This window comes from Nannospalax galili, unplaced genomic scaffold (assembly GCF_000622305.1).
Source record: "Nannospalax galili isolate Female #2095 unplaced genomic scaffold, S.galili_v1.0 scaffold270, whole genome shotgun sequence".
Classification (NCBI taxonomy): Eukaryota; Metazoa; Chordata; class Mammalia; order Rodentia; family Spalacidae; genus Nannospalax; species Nannospalax galili.
In genome coordinates, this window is record NW_008330152.1 from 5,356,813 (window position 1) to 5,371,486 (window position 14,674).

At 36.4% G+C, this 14,674-nt stretch overlaps 1 non-coding gene across 1 annotated transcript; it reads right to left on the reverse strand.

The window, feature by feature from the left end:
• Positions 1-899: 899 nt before the first annotated feature.
• On the reverse strand, positions 900-1,032 carry LOC115072093. The gene has a single exon (XR_003851154.1). It is a non-coding gene; the product is annotated as a small nucleolar RNA SNORA51 (small nucleolar RNA).
• Positions 1,033-14,674: the final 13,642 nt, after the last annotated feature.

Consider the following 14,674-nt stretch of genomic DNA (forward strand, 5'->3'; position numbering starts at 1 on the left):
GGAATTATTTCCTAATGGGCAAAATAATAAGATATATACATAAGGATATAGACATAATAGGTATCATGAGGCTGGAAATCAACTGTGACATATTTAGGGTCCTTTGTGTGTTTCAAAATAGAAACTGCAGCCTCTTAGTATGACCATTCAATGCCAAAATACACGGGAAGTCCTTTAGTTTCTGAAATGAGCAGAACAGGAAGGCTGTTCATTACTGCTTTGAAGAGAGTGTTTGAGCAATGTTTAGCTGATATTATAATTACTGATAATAAAATAAAGAAACAAGAATTTCTCAGTTAAATAACACCTGAAATTCTGTGTGTGTGTGTGTGTGTGTGACACACACATCAAGGGGCATTCTAGAAATTCTAGAAGAAAAAAACTAAAGTCATATTCATAAATGTCTTCACCTTCCTAACGGTGTTTATCCCCATATGGTATTGGTAAGATGTCCTAGTTAGCCAGTCATATTCCATGGAGAGATACTAGACATCACTATTTGGTTTTATTTAACTGAAAATATTTTGTTCCTTGATTTGTAAGCATATTTGTAAAGTAGTCAAGTAGATAGCATTATTACCATTGGCAAATATATTAAATTACATTTTATGACTGTATATCTTGATTATTATTTTATTATTTTCTCATATATCTTTAGCTGTTTCTTTAAGAACTCATGTGGAAGGCACGCAAATGAAAATTTCACAAAGACAGATTATGTCCTGAATCTATAAACAAAGCTTAACAAACCTAAATTAATTGATATGGCCTCAGACCAAAATGGAATTCAACTTGAAATTAATGAGAGAAAAGTAACAGAGATTATCTAAATCCCAGAAAATAAAGTGGAAATCTTCTAAATAAAGAGGCCACATCAAGAAAAAGAAGGGCATTTTTTTCCATGACTCCCCCATTCACAATACAGATCAGGCACAGTGGGCTGGGCTGGGGTATACATGGGGCAGGTTTTCTCTGCCTCCTCTTTCTATCAGTCATTGTAAAAACACAGTCTGTGGTAAGCACCATGAGGCCAAAAAAGAGGGCATTTTTAACTAAATGAAAATGCACTGTATGAAAAGTTGAAGGATGCAGTTATGTTTGTAATTAGAGGAAATTTTATAGCAATAAATACTTACTTCAAAGATAAGTAAAGGTTCCTAATAAATAATATAAGTTCTTATTTCATGAACCTAGGAATATAAAAGAAAACAAAGCACAAGAAAGGGTGGAGATAAAGGAATTAAAATAGGGACAGAAAAACAATGGAGAAAATCAATATACAGTGGAATTAGCTCTTCAACAAACTCATAAATTTGAAAAATTTATAGTAAATTAAAAGGATAAAAAGCACAAATTAACAATAAAAGGAATGAAAGAAGTTTTATAACTACAGAGACCACATATACTAAAATGGATAAGGGAATACTATAAACAACTGTATTCATAAAAATTTGATGAGTTCAATTAATTAGACCTTTTTGTTCAGTGCATGAAAGCAGGTGCTCTGCCTACTGAGTTAGATATACTCCCAGCCTTGAATCAATTTCTTATAAACCACAAATTACTAAAACTCACATAAGATGAAATATGAAACATGTCTAGCTCTACAGCTATTTGAGACATATTATTCTTAGTGAAAACCTTCCAAAAATAAAAACCGTAGGTCCATGTGGTTTCCTTGGTAATTTCTACCAAAAATGTAAATAACAAATAACATCAATTATAGTTTGTAGGGTTTATGGCTAGGTAAGATCCTTGATGCCTTTTCTCTCCCAGCAGACTGTATACCAACTAGCCAGCAGGGAGAAAGTTGCCAGCTCTAGTTTGCCTTTTCTATATCTTGCAACCAAGTTTGTGATCCCTTCAGCAATAGAGTCTTGTATTCTAGCTTTGCTGGGAAACTAAGAAGACTGACAAGAGCAAGATGTACCTGTACAGTAGTGGCACCACTATTGTGGATGTAACCAATTTTCCTTCTGAGTGAACTTGAGGCCTACTCTACCGGCAGAAAACCATGCCTCATACTGTACTCCCAGTGACCAGTGTATGCCTGTGAGGTCATAGGCCCTAGGAGGGAACTTATTATTATTACTTAACTAAATTGACATAATATCAAACTTTGCTCTGAATTTCTATTTTATACTCATAGACAAAATATATTCTCAGCCTAAATCAATGAATCCTCTCTTTGCAGTGAACAGTGGTAAATATAAAGACTCATAGCTGCCCAAGAGAATAAGTGGCATCTGGAGGGATCAGCTCTAAATAAGACACTTTATATCACTCACTCTAGACTCAACACAACCATTGCAACCAATAACTTACACCTGTGGCAGTCTCCACTGGGTCTGCACAAACAGCCCTGCCAACAATCATTCATGGTTAGAAGAGAGGCTTATGATGTCCTACCCTTTACTGCTGAAATATTGGCTATTGACAGATTCTGGGAGAGGATAAATTTTTGTCTTCAGTTATGTACCCACTAATGATTCCACCAGACTCCAACAGAAAGTTGCAAATCCATAGTCATACAAACACCCTTGGTTAAATTTAGTGGATCATGGAACAAAACAAATAGACATTAATGTGAGAAAGAGATTTATAGGAAAGAGGGAGGGTAGACAGGAATAGTGGGGAAATGGAAGAGAATCAAGGGTGTTGAGTGGTCAGTATACATTATGTACATGTGTGAAAGTGACAAAGAAAAAAATTAATTAACAAAAAATCAATTGTATGAAATTTGGTCCAAAAACTGGGCAGGAGGGAATATTCACAACAAAATTTATGATTTTTATATTATCCTGAAAATAAAACCAGATAAGAGAAAGAAAGGGAAATGAAAAATTTAGACTGAAGTCAAACAATAAGAGAAAAAAAAAAAACTGTAGCGCAACCTGCAGTCATGCCAAAAATGACTAAGTAGGGATGTTAGGCTTCCAAAGTTGCTAAGCTATGAAGAGAAATTCCTAAACTCTGGTAAGTATGGAATCACTGAAATTCGTTAGGCACTTATACTTTTTTCAATAGCAAGTAATATCATACACGTCCTCATATGACCATGGGGTCATAAGAAAACATAAGGGTCCTCTACCACCTGATGAAAATGAAACAGCAGTCTTCCTCTCCACAGAAATCACATTATATAAGCCCTATCGAATGTTAGGATTTACACTGCTGCCCAGTAGTACAAAGCTGCCTAGCCTCTGGAGTCAGTGAAATTTAAATGGAAAGTACTAATTATAGCAAGTATGTAGAAACTACTTTTGCTAAAAAGCACTGGCTCATCAATTGTACTTGCAAAGACTAGCATCTCTGCATTTAGTTTGCATGTGTCTCTTTTGCCTCGATTCTTTGGGTCAATGGTTAGAGTGAGATGAGTGGTAGAGTAGTTAACTAGGATGCACAAGACACCAAACTCAACCCCAAATAGTAAAAAAGAAAAAAAAAGCCTTGAGTCAGACTTCTACTCAACCCTGTACACGTAAAACTTGATGATATTCAACCAGTCTCATCCCCTTCATGGCCAAAGATGCAAAAGATAAGGGTAACCAGGGCTTCTTACTGCCACCTTTATAAAGTCTTGATCTAGACCACCAAAATGTACCTGAATGTTACCAGTCATTATGATAAACCTACTATCACTTTATTCCAGGAACCACAGAGCTCTGCAAACTGCTCAACCCATGAAAAGATTACTTCCAAATAGGAATAATTGTCTCAGAGGAGACAGACTAACCACTCAATCAATAAGAACTTCTTTGAACCACCTTGCAGGGCTAGAATCAGATCACACATTGATTAGGATGGCTTAATGATGCATAACTGTTACTCCTTTCCCCAATTCTTACTCTATTTTAGCCTAAAGCTATGCCAGTATCATGGAAATGGTATTAAATGCTTACATTCTATCTTTGCTATGTAGTTTGGTTGATTGTAATCGTTCCTGAATTTGGTAATTATTTCCATTTGATTTATTTGGGGTAAATGGCTGGATTGTGCATATTAGGGCCCACAGAGTTGAACCTGGTGGCCTAGGAGACAGTTTCAAAATGAGACTTCTACCAATTCTAGTGAGAGAGATGCGATAATGTCCTAGCAGAAAGCTAAACTCCCATTTCTTCCAGCAATGATAAGAAGCTCCCACTTTTTCAAGTGTCACTCAAGACTGAGTTGGGAAACTGGGCCTACTTGGAACTGACAGCAATGAAGCAATACCTTCTTTCCCCCCTGAAATGTCAACAAAAGGTAGTTAAATAGAAAGTCTAAATAGAATCCAGATTCTTATTTGAAAATATTTTTATTCATTATTATTTTTATTTTTCACATGTATGAGTTATTGGCTTCATATTTGTAAGTGAACCCATGTCGTACAATGTCCACAGAGGTCAAAAGAGGGTGTTGGATCCCCTAGAACTGCAGTTAGGATGGTTGTTCGCCAGCATGTGTGTGCTGGGAACCAAACTCGGCTCCTCTGCAAGAGCAGTCAGTGCTCTTAACCGCTGAATCATCTCTCCAGCACTAGAATCCAGATTCTTTAAAATGTTCTATACCTATTAAAGTAATTAAATTTATAACATAAAAAATCCTCAAAGTGGAATCTCTAGGCAGGCTCAGATAGTTTCATAGGAAAAGTCTAACAAATGTTTGAAAACAACCAATGCCAATTTTATACAATTATTTGCAGAAAATAGAAAGGAAAGGAATACTTTTGGCTGGTCTTATGAAGTAATTACTATTGTGAAACTAAAATGATGGCAGGGATTACCTAAAGTAAGAAAGCGGTTGTGATGTCTAATCTTCATTGTCAGCTTGACTGGTTTTAGAATCACTCAGAGGACACCACTCTGAGTATTTCTGTGAGTGTTTTTCAGGGTAGTAAAACTGGGGTGAGAATAGCCCCCTAAATATGGATGGCACCATCCCATGGGCTAAGGAACCAGATTGAATAAAAGGGAAGGAGGATAAATTGTGATGAGTGCCAGAATGAATCTCTTCTAGCTTCCTGACTGTGGATGCAAAGTGACTAGTCACCTCATTTTCACACTACCATGCTTTCCCCATCACGATGATCTCTATCTTCTTAAACCGTTGAGTCAGAATAAATATTCCTCTCTCTAAGTGGCTTATTTTCAGGCATTTGGTTACAGCAATGAAAAACATAACCAGTGGGGATGGAGCGATGGCTCAGTGGTTAAGAGCACTGGCTGCTCCTGTGGAGGACCCAGTTTCAGTTTCCAAGACCCATACATTGACTAGCAACCAGCTGTAATAGTACCAGGGGATCTGAAATCCTCTTCTGACCTCTGCAGGCATTGCATGCATATATGTACTTACACACATGCAGGAAAAACACTTATACACATAAAATAGAAGTTAATTAATTAAAAAGAAACATAACAAATATAAGTAAATATCATTATCTCTCATAAATTTGATGCAAAAGTCCTCAACAAAACATTAGCAAACCTACTTGAAAAATATATAAAAGGAATGACCACTTGAGGTTTATTGCACAGATGTAAACTTGGCTGGATTAAAACAAATTACAATATTACATTATATTTATAAGTTAAAAGGAAAGGCAATATGATCTAACTGATTTGTAAAAAAGAATTTAATCAATTTTAACATCTATTTATTATAAAGAGTCTCAGAAACATAAAAACTGGATGACTTCCTTGTCATGATAAAGAATATATACAAAAAACTGAAAGTTAACATTATATTTAATGATAAAGGAATGAATGTTTTTACCTGCCCTATGTATCAAAACAAATCATGTCCTTTCAGCATAACAATAGTCAATGCAATAAAATTAAATAAATAATAAATAAATAAATAAATAAATAAATAAATAAAGGAGCTGGGCCTGGTGGTGCAGGATGGCTATCCCATTTACCTCTGAGTCTGAGGCAGGAGCACTGCAAATCTGAAGACTTCCTGGGTTAGAGTGGGTTCCAAGCCAGCCATTACTAAAATTTCTGAAAAGAAATAAAAGAACATAACTAATAAAACACAATAGGATCTGTATTCTGAAAATTATAAAATATTGATGATGCTCTAAAAGATGATGATCTAAAAGATGCTCTAAACATGTAGAAACACATACCATATTCGTGTATTGGAAGATACAGTACAGTAAAAACATGTCTTTTTATTTCCATGCATCATAATGTCTCACTAACACAGAACCTGATCTCAATTCAATCTTAATATATAAGGTTACCAAATTCATGTAAAAAGCTTCTTATTGCTGTAATAGGAAAAGCTTATACAAAACTCAATTGGAAAATGATAGCACCTACAATATCTAAAATAATCTTGATAAAGAATAATAAGGTCGGAGGATTCACTCTGAACATATTAATACTCCATAGCACTAGTGAGAGATAAATAATGCATAGCTAGTTTTAAAAACCAGAGGGACCCATATTATTCCAACAACCTACTGACAAATTATACATACCAGATCAAGAAATATATGCCTAGGTAAAGTTTATCTGAGAACAATTGGTCTTTGCCCAAGATTTTTCTACATGACACACAGTAATTAAAAATACCAGACTAGTGGAACTAACTTTCTTGGATGTTTAACAGACATACTTTGAGGCCTATACTAATTTGGACAGAGGGATATAAAGGACAGTTTTTGCTCCTTGCCTTCCTAGGTCGATTAGTTCTAGGGGACTATGAGCATCTCCCAAAATGTCCTGTAATTGTGGTGGGTCACCTGTCTTCTTGATCAAGGAGGCTGAGGAGACCCTACCAGATGGACTTGAACCAGTGTCCAGTCTACAAAGAGGAGGGTCAACACAGAGTAATAATTTCCTCTATGCTTCCAAGTGAAGCCAGCCATGGTCGAGCAGGACCTTTGACTTATCTTCACATAGGCAGAACTGATAAAAGAAAGGAGCCAGGGGCTCCTCCCAAGCCCGTGTGACCCCTGAGGAACAGATCCTCAAACAACCTTAAGAGTAAAAATAAATTGGTTTATCTGGGCCAACTGTATGGCCTTAAACATCCAAAAGGAAAGTATAACCAAAGATTAAAGGGGTCAATATAATTTCTTAAGAGTCCATATGCATAGCTAAAGGCTACATAACAAGTAACAATGCCAGATAGGGGATTCCTTCTTTTGAGTCGTTGGCCAGGGTGGCCGAAGGGACTCCCAAATAGTAACCAGCATAGAACTGGGAAAATGAACAGCAGAACCTAATCTTATCTAAAGGAATATTGACAACTGATTGCTGCTAGAGGAGGAACAGCTGATCTTCCTAAAACAAAGACCTCTAGATAGGCTGACTAGATTCACCTGAAGGGAAAGCAGTGGGGAATGGCTGGGGGTGCCAACAACACAGTCACCAGATGGACAAGTAGTGGGGAATGGCTGGGGGTGCTGACAACACAGCAGACAGTAGCAGGGAAGACAGAGTAAAAGGGCTCTGGTTGTGGTGGGGAGGCTACGGGAGGGTGCCATCTGGGAAGTGGGTGTATAGATGAATAAAGTTGGGATGTTCTGTGTGATATACACACAAGAAAACATTCAACAAATTTAAAAGTTGAGTTATATTTGAGAGGGAAGCATAAAAATTACATCATGTTAATTAGTAGAGGTGATAAACATTACCATTGAAATCTACCCGATGACTTTATAGACATACACAGGTGCCAAGGATCTGAGTGCAACCGATTATGACAGTAATAATCAGATGCATATGGATTAGACACACATGCACCAACATCTCAGTGTTAGTAACAAAAACGAGTCTTTCTGTAAGAAACAGTTTATTTTAAAATGAAATGGTGATCTTTTTTAAAGGCTAAAAACTCATTCAGTTTTATGTCTTACTGGGCTTATACTGAGTTCAATATTGTATAACTGTGTTAATTCAACTGTAAACCTAAAACTTTACAGCCAATTTTGAAAGAGATACATCTTAGATCTGGAAATTGTTATTGAATATGTCAATGTTGTTGTATTGAAATGCTTCTTCTAATTATGTGGTTATTAAATAAATAATAAAAATGAAGATAAATTACTTCACTCTTCTGGAGTTAGGACACTCATCTTGGACACCAGAACTCCAAATTTTCCAGATTTTGGACTTTAAGACTCAGACAAGTAACTGCTCTGGTTCTCAGGCTTTCAGCATCTGATTGAAAGATACATTATTGGCTTCCTTGGCTCTGAGGTATTTGGACTTAGATGTAGCCTTGCTATCAAGGCTACAAAACGTCATCAGTTTAGTATAATTTTAATATTCAACTACTATGTGATGCAGAACTATACTCTTGGGCACTTATCTCAAAGATATGAAAGTGCAGTAACATAAATGTTTGTACATCAATGGTTATAACATTCTTATTAATAATAGTAAAAACTGGAATGAATATAAGTGTCCTTAAAGTGAATAGAAAAACTATGAAAGGAACAAAGAGAGAACTTCTAGTTAAGATAGAGTGCTAGAGGATCACTGTGCAAGGTAGTGAAGGAGAAACTTAGAATGAGAAAAAAAATAGACCTATTCCAAAGACAGAAATAGAGGAAATGTTTTGGAAACCCACAAAGGAAGTGGAATAATACTGGAAATGAGCAAAAACAAAGACGTGCCAAGATCACTTGGAACAAAGCCAGTCAAGCACTTCTCTGGCAGGATGGAGGTGAAGTCTCAGATGCTATTTCCAAAAGCTAAGCCAGATGAAATCCAGGTACTCCGACCTTCAGAATAGCCAACATCTGCCACAAGCCACAAATTGCCTTGCAGTTTTTGTGAGACAGTGACTCTTTTCATGGATAGGTCACAACAAAGAGAAATCCCATTTGCCACACTATGTGACTTGGAGGGCAGTAGCCATGTATTGCCTTCAGAGCGAGTCTGTTGTTAAATGCTGAGCTGCTTCTGGCAACTGAGATCAGGGAATCTCTGCAGGTTGGAGAGCTTTTGGCTTGCCCTGCCACAATCCCAGGGTAGGGGATAATCAAGAGAGTCCTTTGTGGAGAACAAGGAAGTTTAGACACAGACAAGCTGAGCATGCAGGTATCAGGAGCCTGGCTCAGTCTGATAAGTTCATGAGAAGAGACAGCCATAGTGCTAGGATAATTCCCAGTTGGTCATAGCTAGGAATTAATATTAACAACTGTGAATTACAATGGAGTTCGATAGCTCTGAACTTGAGGCTAGGGAGTGGATCAAATTCTAATGCTATCTGTCCTTCACCCCCCAAGAACTCTGAAATTCCTGGGAGGATACATGATAGTCTAAGTGTCAGCTCTTCAGCAGGGTGATTAAGACCCAGAGAACTAGGGGATGGAGAGATGGCTCAGCAGTTAAGAGCACAGGCTCCTCTTACAGAAGACCCAGGTTCAGTTCCCAGAACCCACATGGAAAAAAAGTAGAAATGTTTTGGAAATCAAAACTCAGTGAATCAGAAAACAAATCCCACAATATTCAAGAACTTTAGGATATTATCATGAGACCAAACTCAAGAATCAGTGGGATAGAAGAAGGAGCAGAAATAAACACTACACACACTGAGAACCCATTCAATGAAATTATAGCAGAAAATTTTCCAGATCTAGAGAAAGAAGCAGGTATTCAAATCCATAAGTTATTTAGAAGCTTAAATAGGTATGGCCAGAGAAGACTTTCTCCATGGCATACTGTAGTTAAGATGTCTAAAATACAAAACAAACATTCATAGCTCAGAGGGAGAAAGCACAATTACAAGGAGAAACATCAGAATAACATCAGATCTCGTCAGCAATCCTCAAAGCCAGGAGAACATTGAATGACACATTTCAAATGCTGAAAGTAAATCTTGCCAACCAAGATTGCTATATCCAACAAAGATATATTTTTAAACATTTTATTATTTTTATTTTTATGTTTATGACTGTATTGTTTGCATGTATGTAAATGCATCCATGTCATACAATGTCCACAGAGGTCAGAAGAGGGCATTAGATCCCCTGAAACTGGAATTTCAGATGATTGTTAGCTGCCATGTGGGTGCTGGAAACCAAATCTGGGTCCTCTACAAGAGCACTTAGTGCTCTTAACCACTGAGCCATCTCTCCAGCCCATTTACAACATTCTTATCTTCCAAGCTCCCTCAGAACAGCCAATTAAGCTCTGAGCACTCAATGCCTTTTCCTGTCCAAAGTTCCAAACACATCCACAATCAACCCCAACAACATGGTTAGGTTCATTCCAGCAGTATCCCACACTTTGTACCAATTTTTGTCTTAGCATTCTACTGCTGTGATCAAATACTCTGATGAAAACCAACTTGGGGAGGAAAGGGTTTATGTGACTTATATGTCCCAATCACAAAATATCATTGAGGGAAGTCAGGGCAGGAAACTGAAGGCAGAAACGGAACAAGAAACCTCGGAGGCACATTGCTTATTGGTTTCCTCCTAGGCTCACATCCAGCTACCTTTCTTATATAACCCAGGCTCACCTGCCTAGACATGGTACTCCACAATGGGTGGGCCCTCCTACATCAATTAGCAATTAAGAAAATGCCCCCCCCAAACATGCTTACAGGCCAATTTCACGGAGAAAAATCCTTATTTAATGTTCCCTTTTCCCAGGTGTGTCAAGTTGAGAGTCAAGATTAGCCATAACAGTACCAAATACAGCTCCTAATTTCATAAAACAAATACTCATAAAATGTCAGATATGACCTGGTAGATAGACCACACAAACTAAAAATCAACAGAGAAACCTCAGAGTTAAAGCACTCCATGGATCAAATAACAACATTCCGTTCAATGGAAACAGAATACACATATTTCTCAACATCCCATGGAGACTTTCCTTAAACAAACTATGTTCTAGACCACAAATTATGCCTTACCAGATGGAAAAGAATCAAAATAAACTCTTATTTATCATATCATAGTATAATAACACTAGAAATCAATAGCAAGAAATATTACAGAAAGTACACAAATACATGTCCAATAAGCTTCAATGATGAGGAAGTCATTGAATAAATCAGAGAGTAAAGTCAATAGTTCCTGAATGAAAATGGATATGAAAGCACAATTTACCAGAACCATTGGGATACAGCTGAATCACTCATAAGAGGAAAGTTTGCAGCTATAAGGGCTTATATTCAAAAGTCACAAAGATGTCAAATAAGCAACCTAACAATGTACAACATGATCCTAGAAAAAACAAAACACTCCCAATCCAAAAGCAGTGTGCAGATGAAATATTAAATATCAGAGCAGAAATTAATGAAGGAGAAACTAAAGAGTAATATAAGTAGTCAAAGAATTTATTTTTTGAAGTAAATAAATAAAGTTTATATGCCCATAGGCAAATTAACCAAAAGAAAGTGAAAGAAGATAGAAAATCATAACATTAAAGGTGAAAATAGGAAGTTACTGAGATTGCAATTAAGTCTAGAGAATCATTGGGGAATACTTGAAAATTTACATTGCAAAAATAAACTTTCACATCTACCTCTACCTAATTTTTGTCAAATATGTCAAAACATATACTGGATAAAAACACTAACTACTTCCAAAAAAGGCAGAGTAAACTATCAAAGGCAGAAGAGTGAAACTGTCTCACCCTGGATAAAACTGTTTCAAAACGGGTCGTAAACCTTAATATAGGACCTGAAACTTTGAAACTACTAGAAGGGAACATAGTTAAAACACTTATAGATATAGGCATAGGCAAAGGTTTTCTGAAAAGGACTTTAATAACACAGGAAATAATCCCCCAAATTGACAAATGGTGTTAGATGAAATTAAAACACTTCCACACAGCAAAGGAAACTATCATCATAGTGAAGTTAGCCTACATAATGGGAAAAATATTTACAGCTACACATCAGACTGGATATTAAGGTCCAGGAGATATTTAAAAATTAAAAAATAATCATCCCCAAACCAAATGCTCCAATAAATAAATCAGTTAATGAACTGAATAACAATTTCTTAAAAGAAGAAATGTAAATGAACAATAAGTGCTTTAAAAATTGTTCAAAATCCTTAACCATAAGAGAAATGCTTTGATATTCCATCTCATTATATTCAGAATGACTATCCCCAAGAAAACAAATGACAACAAATGCTGGCAAGCATGTGGGAAAAGAGGAACTCATGTTCACTGCTGATTGGATTGTAAATTAGTACAGCACTATCGATCTAAGTATGGATATTCCTCAGAAAAACTGAAAATAGAACTACAGGTGTACAATGCTTAGGTGTATAGCCAAAGGACTCTAATAAATATAACAGAGATACGTTCACATCCATGTTTATTGCTGCATTATTCACAACAGCCAAGGAATATAACCAGCCTAGATGGTCATCAATAGATGAATAGATCAAGAAAATGTGGAACATATAAATAATGAACTTTTATGGACCTATAAAGAAAAATGAAAGTATGCCTTTTACAGGAAAATGGATGCAAGCCATAAATTGTGATCTTACTGAAACCATTCAGACCCAGAAGGACAAATCACTCATGTTTTCTTTCATATGCAGAACCTAGATTTAAAATTATATATGTGTATGTACTTACTTATGCATGATTGTGGAGCACGAAACAAGAAAGGGGATTATGAGAGGGGAGGAAGCAATCTTCACTGAGATGGGAAATAGAGAGTAATGGAATGCATGCAGCAGGAATGCAGAATGAGGGGCGAACCTATGAATAAATCCATTAGTCAGCATGTGTGCCTCAAAATTAATAAAAATAAAATTCAAAAAGGAAGAAACCATTGATTCATGTAATAGTCTATATAATTTTCTGGGGAATAACGCTGAGATAAAAAGCCAATCCCAATAGAAAACAATTTCAATTTCCACTACAGTTTTGAAAAGACAAAATTTGGGAAATGTAAATCAAATTAGTGGTTCCTGTGAATTGGGATTAGGTAGGGACATCATAAGTGGTATGTAGGTGTGTTCATTATAAAGGTATCAACAGGGATTCTTGTGGTGATGAAACTGTTCAGAGTCTTCACTGTGGGGACTGATGAGCAAAGCTATACTAGTTATAAAATTATAGGGAACTTCATGCACTTTTGCACAAGCAAAGCTGGAAAGATCTGAATAAATTTAGTGGCTTGTATCAATGTCATTATCCTGGCTGTAATATACAGAAGCTTGTAAATTGTTACCATAGGTAACAACTGGGTAAAGCCTGCAACATTATTTTATACGGCTGCATGTAAACTTACAATTATCTCTATAAAATTGTTTACAAATTTACAGTGCACTGGGACACATAAGTATCACACGTAAGGATGGTAAATAAGCAAAGAAAGGACATTCACCATCTAAAGACACTAAAGAAATGCAAATTCAAAGGATGAGTGTGCTGGAGATTTAGTTCAGTTGATAGAGTATTTATCTAGCATGCAAAAATCACAGGATTTGATCCCCAGCACTGCAAAAATTAGGTGTGGTATAATGCCAGCACTTGACAGGAAAAGGCAGGAAGATCAGGAGTTCAAGATCATCCTTGGCTCAGTACAGATTTTAAGTTCAGCCTGAGAAATCCTGTCTAGAAAGAAATGGAAAAGGGGGGATGGGAGGAAAAGAGGGATGGAGGCAGTAAGGAAGGGATGAGTGCTATGTTTTAATGAGCAAATATCCATATGCTAAAGATTTGGCCCCCAGTATGGCTCTACTGGGAGATGCTATGAACATTTAGGAGATGCGGCTTAACTGGAAGGTCATTGGGACTGTGAACCTCAGGTGCATTCTCTCTCTGTCTCTCTTACCTTTTCGCCTCCTGGCTCATGAGGTCAGCAGTGTGCTCTGACATGTGACATCCACCATTGTCGTTCGGTACCCGCAACCAAAGGCCCAAAGTATTGAAAGTGTTTTATATTACACTGGAACATCCAGAATAGTGAACTGAATAATCATTTTCTTTTTATAAGTTAATTGTCTAAGATACTTCATATTAGAAACATGAAGGTAAAACTAGGAGATGCCAGCACACTGCCACTAAAGTGCCTAAAAGTATTAATCACATTAATTCTGCCTGCAACATTGTGGAGCAACTAGAATCCTCACATATAACTAGTGGAACCACTTGAGAAGTAGAATAGGCAGTTTTGTTATAAAATTAAATGCAACTTACCAAAGAATCTAGCAATATTATTTCTTCATATCTACCCTAGAATAATTAACTTTAACATGTGTACGAATATCACATAATTCTGCTCTATCTTGAGAGCAGATTATTTTTTATCTTAATTGGTGTATATTGATAGTACAAACTGATGGGTTTCATTAAATATTTACATGCATGTATATCATGTAAGCTGCTCATATTCAGTCTTCTATTGCCCTCTCTTGCTCTCTCTCACCCCTTCCTCCTCCCACTGGTTATAGTCCCATTTCTACTTTCATGATTTATATTTACATTTTAAAATTCTGGATTCATCATATGAAAGAAAACAGGCCATATCTACCTTATTGTGTCTGGTATATTTCACTTAATATGATGATTTCCAGTTCCATCCATTTTCAGCAAATAATATAATTTCATTCTTTCCTATGACTTAATCAAATTCCATGCTATATATATAAACAACACATTTTCACATGTTCATTATTTATTCATCTATCAAAAGATACCTAGTACCACAATAAACATGGGTGTGCAGGTATCTCTGTAATATGTTGACT